This window comes from Triticum aestivum, chromosome 3D (assembly GCF_018294505.1).
Source record: "Triticum aestivum cultivar Chinese Spring chromosome 3D, IWGSC CS RefSeq v2.1, whole genome shotgun sequence".
Lineage (NCBI taxonomy): Eukaryota > Viridiplantae > Streptophyta > Magnoliopsida > Poales > Poaceae > Triticum > Triticum aestivum.
This window is the reverse complement of record NC_057802.1, coordinates 115,400,070-115,409,842: the sequence shown is the minus strand read 5'-3', so window position 1 is coordinate 115,409,842 and position 9,773 is coordinate 115,400,070.

Genomic DNA, 9,773 nt, shown 5'->3' with positions numbered 1-9,773 from the left:
GCACATATAATGCTTATTATGTGCTATCAACATTATTAATCAAGGTTAAGCCGGTGGAATAAGAACCACCCTTGAATACTTTTGATATCATCAAAAGAACTGGTTTGCAAACCAAGAGATCTCAAAAATTTAGGGGCTTCTGATTCGAATACGACCAGAGAACCGTCCCAAAGGGGTTAAGCTAAGATTCGAATGCGATCATATAGCCCCCAGTGGCTTTGGCGTTGCCGATCAAGAGGGTACCGACAGCTATGTTCTCTTTGGTTCGAATACGACCTATGTTTGAACAGGAAGCCCCCAAATGACCTTGAGAGTTGTTTAACGACGCTGATTCGAATACGATCCACGTCGGTTCCCAAAGGGGGTTGAGCTATGATTCAAATATGATCAAGAAAAACTCCCCAATGAGCTCGGCAATATGCCAATCAAGTGGGTATCGACAGCTATGTTCTCTTTGGTTCGAATACGACCTATGTTTGAACAGGAAGCCCCCAAGTGATCATATTTTTAACGGCTAGATTCGAATACGATCATAAGCCGGATCAACCTCCAAGTGACCATGTAATATTACAATGAAAATAACAATGATACATTTACCTTTGGAGGAAAAAAGGACAGAGGTCCTGCTTTATTATTTATCACAATATATACATGGCTATAGAAATATGTACATTATGAGAGCCGGTGGCTCAAGTGTAATAAGGCCGAAGCTGAGCTATGTTCCACGGCCGGCGGGTCTCCTCCTCCGACTTACGTGAATCTTTGTGCTCCCGAACATCGATAAGGTAGTATGACCCGTTGTGCAAGTTCTTGCTGACCACAAAGGGCCCTTCCCAAGGTGGGGATAGTTTGTGTGCATCTGTTTGATCCTGGATGAGCCGGAGCACCAAATCACCTTCCTGAAAGGTCCCTGGACTTAACCCGGCGGCTGTGATAGCGGCGCAGGTCTTGTTGGTAAATCGCCGAGCGAGCTGCTGCTACGTCACGTTGTTCGTCCAACAAGTCAAGAGCATCTTGACGCGCCTGCTCATTATCCGCCTCGACATAAGCCGCCACTCGAGGCGAGTCATGACGGATGTCGCTAGGGAGGACCGCCTCAGCTCCGTAAACCATGAAGAAAGGTGTGTAACCCGTAGACCTGTTAGGAGTAGTATTGATGCTCCATAATACGGAAGGTAACTCCTCCACCCAACAACCCGGCGTCCGTTGCAAAGGGACCAAAAGCCGGGGCTTGATGCCCTTCAAGATTTCCTGATTGGCTCTCTCAGCTTGACCATTGGATTGAGGGTGAGCCACTGATGAAACATCAAGCCGAATATGCTCTCGTTGACAAAAATCCGCCATGGCGCCCTTAGATAGATTGGTACCATTGTCAGTTATAATGCTGTGTGGAAAACCAAAGCGAAATATCACCTTTTTCATGAACTGAACCGCCGTGGCTGCGTCACACTTACTAACTGGCTCTGCCTCAACCCACTTTGTGAACTTGTCAACCGCCACCAAGAGGTGGGTCTTCTTATCTTTGGACCTTTTGAAAGGCCCAACCATATCAAGCCCCCAGACTGCAAACGGCCAAGTGATTGGAATCATCCTCAACTCTTGAGCCGGCACGTGAGCCCGTCTTGAGAACTTCTGACAACCGTCACATTTACTGACCAAGTCCTCTGCATCAGCGTGAGCCGTCAGCCAATAAAAACCATGACGAAAAGCCTTGGCCACAAGGGATTTTGAGCCGGCATGATGGCCACAATCCCCCTCGTGAATCTCACGTAAAATTTCTTGACCTTCCTCAGAGGAAACACAACGCTGAAAAACTCCAGTGACACTGCGATGATGCAGCTCGCCATTGACAATTATCATTGACTTAGACCGCCGGGTTATTTGTCTGGCCAAAGTTTCATCCTCAGGCAATTCTCCCCGGGTCATATAAGCCAAGTATGGCACTGTCCAATCTGGGATAACGTGGAGAGCCGCCACCAACTGTGCTTCTGGGTCAGGAACAGCCAAGTCTTCCTCTGTAGGTAACTTGACAGAAGGGTTATGCAGAGTATCCAAGAAAGTATTAGGCGGCACCGGCTTTCGCTGAGAGCCTAACCGGCTTAATGCATCAGCCGCCTCGTTCTTTCTGCGATCGATGTGCTCTACTTGGTAACCCTGAAAATGTCCAGCAATGGCATCAACTTCGCGGCGATAAGCCGCCATGAGGGGGTCCTTGGAATCCCACTTGCCTGATACTTGTTGGGCCACCAAATCTGAGTCGCCAAAGCACCTTACCCGGCTTAAGCTCATCTCCTTAGCCATCCGAAGACCATGGAGCAAGGCCTCGTACTCAGCTGCATTGTTAGTACAGGGAAACATCAACCGTAGTACATAACAAAACTTGTCACCTCGAGGGGAAGCTAACACAACTCCAGCCCCCGAGCCCTCCAATTGCCTGGATCCGTCGAAGTGAATAGTCCAGTATGTATTATCCGGTTTCTCTTCAGGCACCTGCAGCTCTGTCCAATCGTTGATGAAATCCACCAATGCTTGAGATTTGATAGCAGTGCGTGGCACGTACTTTAGACCATGAGGCCCGAGTTCTATGGCCCACTTAGCAACTCTTCCTGTGGCTTCTCTGTTTTGGATGATATCTCCTAGGGGAGCAGAACTAACCACAGTGATAGGGTGGCCTTGGAAATAATGCTTAAGCTTCCGGCTTGCCATGAACACCCCATAAACAAGCTTCTGCCAATGTGGATACCGTTGCTTAGACTCAATAAGTACTTCACTGACGTAGTAAACCGGCCGCTGAACCGGATGTTCCTTACCCGCCTCCTTACGCTCCACCACCACAGCCACACTGACGGCTCGTGTGTTAGCGGCTACATACAACAACAAGGGCTCCTTATCGATAGGAGCAGCAAGGACTGGCGGCTCAGCTAGCTGTCTTTTCAAATCCTCAAAAGCAGCATTAGCAGCGTCATTCCAGACAAAATCATCTGTTTTCTTCATCATCTGATATAGTGGCATGGCTTTTTCGCCCAACCGGCTTATAAACCGACTCAAAGCAGCGATGCGACCCGCCAGACGCTGGACGTCATTTATGCACGCCGGCTTAGCCAGAGAGGTGATTGCCTTGATCTTCTCCGGGTTAGCTTCGATGCCTCTGTGAGAAACCAGAAAACCCAAGAGCTTGCCTGCAGGAACACCAAAAACACACTTGGCCGGATTAAGCATCATCTTGTAGACCCGGAGATTATCAAAGGTCTCTTTCAGATCATCTACCAAGGTTTCCTTCTCTCTGGATTTTACCACAATATCATCCACATAAGCATGAACGTTGCGCCCAATCTGATTGTGGAGACAATTCTGCACGCACCGCTGGTAAGTCGCCTGTGCACTCTTGAGCCCAAAAGGCATAGACACATAACAGAAGGCTCCAAAGGGAGTGATGAACGCCGTCTTCTCTTGGTCCTTAACTGCCATTTTGATCTGATGGTATCCAGAGTAAGCATCCAAAAAACTCAAACGCTCACAACCTGCCGTAGCATCAATAATTTGATCAATACGGGGGAGAGCAAAAGGATCAGCCGGACAAGCCTTGTTTAAATCCGTATAGTCCACACACATACGCCAGGTGCCATTCTTCTTGAGCACGAGCACCGGGTTAGCTAACCATTCTGGATGAAAGACTTCAACGATAAACCCGGCCGCCAAGAGCCGGGCTACTTCCTCACCAATGGCTTTCCGCCTCTCCTCATTAAACCGCCGGAGGAATTGCCTGACTGGCTTAAATTTCGGATCAATATTGAGAGTGTGCTCAGCGAGTTCTCTTGGTACACCCGGCATGTCAGAAGGTTTCCATGCAAAGATGTCCCTGTTCTCACGGATGAACTCGATGAGCGCGCCTTCCTATTTCGGATCCAGATTGGCACTGATGCTGAACTGCTTAGATGAGTCACCTGGAACAAAGTCAACAAGTTTAGTCTCATCGGCCGACTTAAATTTCATTACCGGCTCATGCTCCGTGGTTGGCTTTTTCAAAGACGTCATATCTGCCGGGTCAACATTATCCTTGTAAAACTTCAACTCCTCTGTTGCACAAACAGATTCAGCGTAAGCAGCGTCACCTTCCTCACACTCCAAGGCTATCTTTCGGCTGCCATGAACCGTAATGGTCCCATTGTGACCCGGCATCTTGAGCTGCAAATACACGTAACACGGCCGTGCCATGAACTTGGCGTAAGCCGGCCGCCCAAATAAAGCATGGTACGGGCTTCTTATTTTAACCACCTCAAAAGTCAGTTTTTCCGCCCTGTAGTTGTACTCATCTCCAAAGGCTACTTCCAGCTCGATCTTACCGACTGGATACGCCGACTTACCGGGCACCACCCCATGGAAAACAGTGTTGGACTGGCTGAGGTTTTTATCAGTTAATCCCATACGACGGAAGGTCTCATAATAGAGGATGTTGATGCTACTGCCTCCGTCCATGAGCACTTTAGTGAATTTGTACCCCCCAACCTGAGGAGCCACCACCAAGGCCAGGTGACCCGGATTATCAACCCGGGGAGGGTGATCTTCCCTACTCCATACAATAGGCTGCTCAGACCATCTTAAATAGCGTGGAACCGCCGGCTCAACAGCATTTACAGCCCTCTTATGAAGCTTCTGGTCTCGCTTGCACAGACTGGTAGTAAACACATGATACTGTCCACCATTGAGCTGCTTTGGATTGGTCTGGTATCCCCCCTGCTGCTGCTGCTGATTACCCTGGCCAGATTGTTGATTAAATCCTCCTTGAAAATTCTGAGAATTGGAATTAGAGCCGCCGCCCGGGCCATGAAAGCCGCCGGCGCCTGAGCCGCCGCCCTGCCCATTGTTGCCATTAAAAGCGTTGGAATTTTTGAAGGCTTTCATGATTGCGCAGTCTTTCCATAGATGAGTGGCCGGCTTCTCCCTAGAGCCATGCCTTGGACAGGGCTCATTCAACAATTGCTCAAGCGTCGGGCCTGACCCGCCGGCTCGGGGAGGTGGTCTCCCCTTACGTCGGTGGTTGTTACCCTGCGCATTGGTGTTGGCCACAAACTCCATACTGCCATCAGCCTTACGTTTGTTACCTCCCTGGTTCGCCGGGTTATGCTGAGGGCCCTTGCCGTTGCCATTCTTCTTTCCCTTCCCTGTCCTTTCATCATCAGACGCGGGATCCTTGGTACTATCAGAGTCGGCGTACTTGACCAGAGCCGCCATCAGCGTACCCATATCATTGCAATCGCGCTTGAGCCGCCCGAGCTTCATCTTCAGGGGCGCAAAACGACAATTTTGCTCCAACATTAAGACTGCAGAGCCGGCATCCATCTTATCAGATGAATGTATTATCTCTTTGACCCGGCGAACCCAATGGGTTGTAGACTCGCCCTCTTGCTGCTTGCAGTTAGTCAAATCCACAATTGACATAGATTGCCTACATGTATCTTTGAAGTTTTGGATGAACCGGGCTTTTAGCTCTGCCCATGACCCGATAGAATTAGGCGGCAGTCCTTTCAACCAAGTGCGGGCAGTCCCATCCAACATCATGGTGAAGTATTTGGCCATTGCCGCTTCGCTGACCTCCAGCAACTCCATAGCCATCTCGTAGCTCTCGATCCATGCTCCGGGTTGTAAATCAGCCGTGTAATTAGGTACCTTCCTAGGTCCTTTGAAATCCTTGGGCAGACGTTCATTACGGAGAGCCGGCACCAGACAAGGGACACCTCCGGTCCTCGTAGGTACGCCCGCCTCGATAGAAGCCGTCGGATAAACCGGGAGGGGCTGGTAAGCTGTCAGCTGAGCCGCCTGCTCCGCCTCTTGTCGTGCTCTGTCTTGGTCTACCGCGTTAAAGGCTCCATTATGTGCCGGGCCGTGGCCAGCTGGCAAGTCACGGCGCCGGACGTTGCTTGAGCCGGTCGCTGAAACCATGTGTCTGCTATAACTTGGGCTCCGGTTTGGACGAGGGGTTGAATGAATCCTGTCCCGGCTATATGAATATGCCTCCTGTTGCGCCAGAGCCGTCTGAAGAAGTTCTCTGACCCGGCGGGTTTCGACCGCCGTCGGAGAGTCGCCCTCGACTGGGAGAGCCGCCAGTCGCGCCGCTGCGGCGATCATGTTTTCCAACGGGTTGGCATAATGACCCGGTGGTATAGGCACGTATTGAGGCGGGGCAGTGTTCACACGGGGAGGCCCCATCACTTGCGGTTGAATCGGCGTTCCAGCCCCGGGTGCCGTGATTTCTGGCGGGTTACTGGGCCCTGCACCAGGCGTGTTGAAGAGGTTTCGAGGATCGTAAACCGGAGGGAGTCGAGATTGAGCCTTCTGATGCCTCCTTCTCATGATCTCATTGGATGCGTTCTGATCCATCGTGAGCCGGAAAGACTGCGCCTGAATCAGCTGAGTCTGGGCGTCGAGAGCCGCCCGTTCTGCAGCCATCCTGATCCCTTCCGCTGCCAGATCTTCCTTGGCTCTCGCTATATCCAGCTTTAACTGTGCCACCTCCGCATCATGTTGAGCTTGATCCGCTGGGACGACCGTAGCGGTTAACAGGGCCGTCATCTTATCCGTGAGATCCATCAGCACCTGAGCCGGCGAGTGCACAGGGCCTCCTGCCCCAGCGGCGGAGCTTTGAACAGGTTGTGTGCCGGCCATGAAGATTCCGACCCGGCTCGGCGGCTCAAAGGGGTCCGGAATACTGTCGCCATCGGAACAACCCCTGAGCCTGCCATCTTGAAGTTGATATAACGAGTCGGTCTCACCTGTGGACGACTCACCGTCAGAGCGGGTGGCCGTCTCCTCGCCAGATCCAGATCCTTCAGAGAGTTCTCCATGGACACATCCCACGAAAGCACGCTTCAAGGCCGGCAGAGTCCGGGCGGGTCTTGCACGCTGAGCCGTCTCGACGGGGTCGGTGCAGATGTCCGGCTCAGGGCCCGGCTCGCCAATCTTGCCAATGAAAACGTGGATTCCGCCGAAGGGGACCCGGTACCCGTACTCAATTGAGCCGGCGTCGGGGCCCCAGCCTGCGTCGTCGATGTAGAGCTTGCCGCGACGACTTCTGGTCATCCGGCCCACAGCGTATCCCTTGAGCCCTTCGAAGCTGCCCTTCAAGAACTCAAATCCACCGTGCGCTGGCCCCACGGTGGGCGCCAACTGTCGTGGAATTGTCACGGCAGATGTCCTCGTGCAAGGACTTAGTCGTGGAGCCATCGCAGCTAGGAAGCTTAAAGGGGTTAAACGGGACAAAGGACACGAGGATTATACTGGTTCGGCCCCTTACGTTGAAGGTAAAAGCCTACTCCAGTTGAGGTGGAATTACTTAGGGTTTCGATGACCAGGAGCTAAACCGCCCTGCCTGGCTATCGATCTGATCTTACTTGTCCTGAACCGCCGCCGGGTCGTCCCTTTATATAGAAAGGTTAACGCCTCGCGGATCTCAGAGTCCCGGCCGACTCATAAACTGTGTCTGGTTTGGACTCTTAACTATTCTTGACTTACACTACAAGTCATGCCACAACGGCGGTTTACCACTACGGGCCTTAAGTCGCCTCTGGGCCTTAGACCTATTACTAAACCGCCATCCTTAACCTGTCCTTGGGCTTCTAAATGAAGAGCTGTCGCAACGTAACCCGGCCCATCTCGGGCGGGTTACACCAGTATCTATATCCTCAACAATTTGGATGTGATTTGGAGTCCTTTTCTTATACGGGGAGTCCAGCCGCCTCATAAATAGATGAGAGGTGACGGCCGATTGAACAACACACAATCGATCAATTCATCTACCACTTTTACCTTTACTTTTATCTCCTTCCTTTGTTCTTCTTCTTCCTCGTTCTTAGTTCATTCTTCTTGTTGCAGGGCGGGGAACCTCGAGGCCCTAGGGGTGATTAGGTCGACCTAGGGCAGCCCATAGCCGCCGAGTGGCCTGACGGGGTCCCTCCCGGGCGTGTGGGGTTTCGGGTCTACAAAAGCGTCTGCCGGATTGCTTGCGTACCACGCTTCCGGTCGGGTCTTCTTCGACGTGAGCTGCGGTGCATCACCCCCGATGTTGAGGGTACATGTGACGTGTTCGTGTGCGAACACACTTTTTGGCGACTCCGCTGGGGACGAAGCTTTGAACCGTCTCCAACCCGTTCTTGCTATGAATAGATCGCCATCTAGGGTTTGCAATGTACAAAGGTAATATGAATACCCAATTCCCTACTGTAGATGCAAATAATTCGTATGGTGTTACTAGATCATTCAATGAGTATACTCTATCGACCAGCCCTAGTTTTTTCAATCATGCATATCTAATTACGTGCACAGGCCAATTCAAAGTAATTTACCTGCTTCAACTTCTTATGATACTAGTAACATGCACCATATGTACTCCAACTCTCATGCATCGGCAACCCCAGAAATCGTTATGCCGATGAACAACATGATGAGTTTGGTCAATCAAGTTGAAACACCTCATGTAGGAACTTCCAATAGCATGCAACACAGTGTTTCACCTTTTTATTCATCGACAACTAATTTGCAATATACTAGTTCAACCATGCCGATGGATGGCAGAATTGGCCATGCTACTACTAGCTATTCTGCCAGTTACTCTCAACCTTCATATGCTACACCTCATGTTAGTAATTATTCGGCACCGTATACAACTGTAGATGCTCATAATTCGGCTCTGCACCTTCACGGCCATAGCCGAATAAGTGAAAATTTTGCAGCAGTGCACATGCCATCATCTAATATTGTAGCATCTAATGCATCCTCTACGCAATTGCATAATTTCGGCAACACCTTAATGCCGAAAGAATCTAAAAGTATTGTGGAACAATCCCTTATAGAATGGGAAGTGACTAAATTAAAAATGGATATAGCCCGAGATAATAAGATTAGTGCTCTTTGCCTTGAAGAACATGATAAGGGGCTAGTTCCTGATTATAACGCAATAAAGCTAGAGTTTTGCAAGAAGATGAATCTTTGCCAATTGGTAAAATTGGCGAGCAAAAATATGGTTTTACAACAATGCTTATGCCTTCACCCAGTACTACATCATATTATACACCCCCTACACAATTGCAAAGTTTCGGCAACACCCATGTGTCATTGCCGAAAGAATCTAAAAGCATTGGGGGGCAATCATATCGTGAGTGGGCTGAAATTGAGAAAAGCTTAAAGCCAATTTTGCCGCTCGCCGCCAGAAACAAATAGAAAAAGAATTGGCTCAGATAAAAGAATCATTGCCAATTGGTAGTATCAATGAAAAGAAGGGTGATTCGGAACATGAAAGTGCTTCGGTTGAAAAAGCCGAATCAAGTAGTATATATTCCGAATCCATCAAATCCAAAGAGGCAAGTAGTATTGAGAAGGGCATGGAAAGCATGGCAAAACGACCATGCTTGTTTTTTCTGAAGTTAATGGAACCTACTTCCTGCCCTATGAGTTTCGTGCCATAGAAATTGATGAACTTCAAGGACAAGAACAAGTAGTTGAACAAAGTTCGGCCGACAAAAATCTTCAATGTAATGATGCACAGAATCAAGAAAAAGATGATGAAGAGGCATTGGGGAGCCATTCAAAGGCGGAGCAAGATATTGTTCAAGCCACACCACCGTCATGCTCTCCTAGCGTGTATGAAGAGGTATGTCTAGCAAGTGATTTACCTATTTTCAGATTTGGTCACAACTTTATTGTTGATGCATCTATTAGGAAAAATCTTATAAGTAATTTTGAAAGACCAATGATGGAGGGCAATTTACTTGTTAGCAATA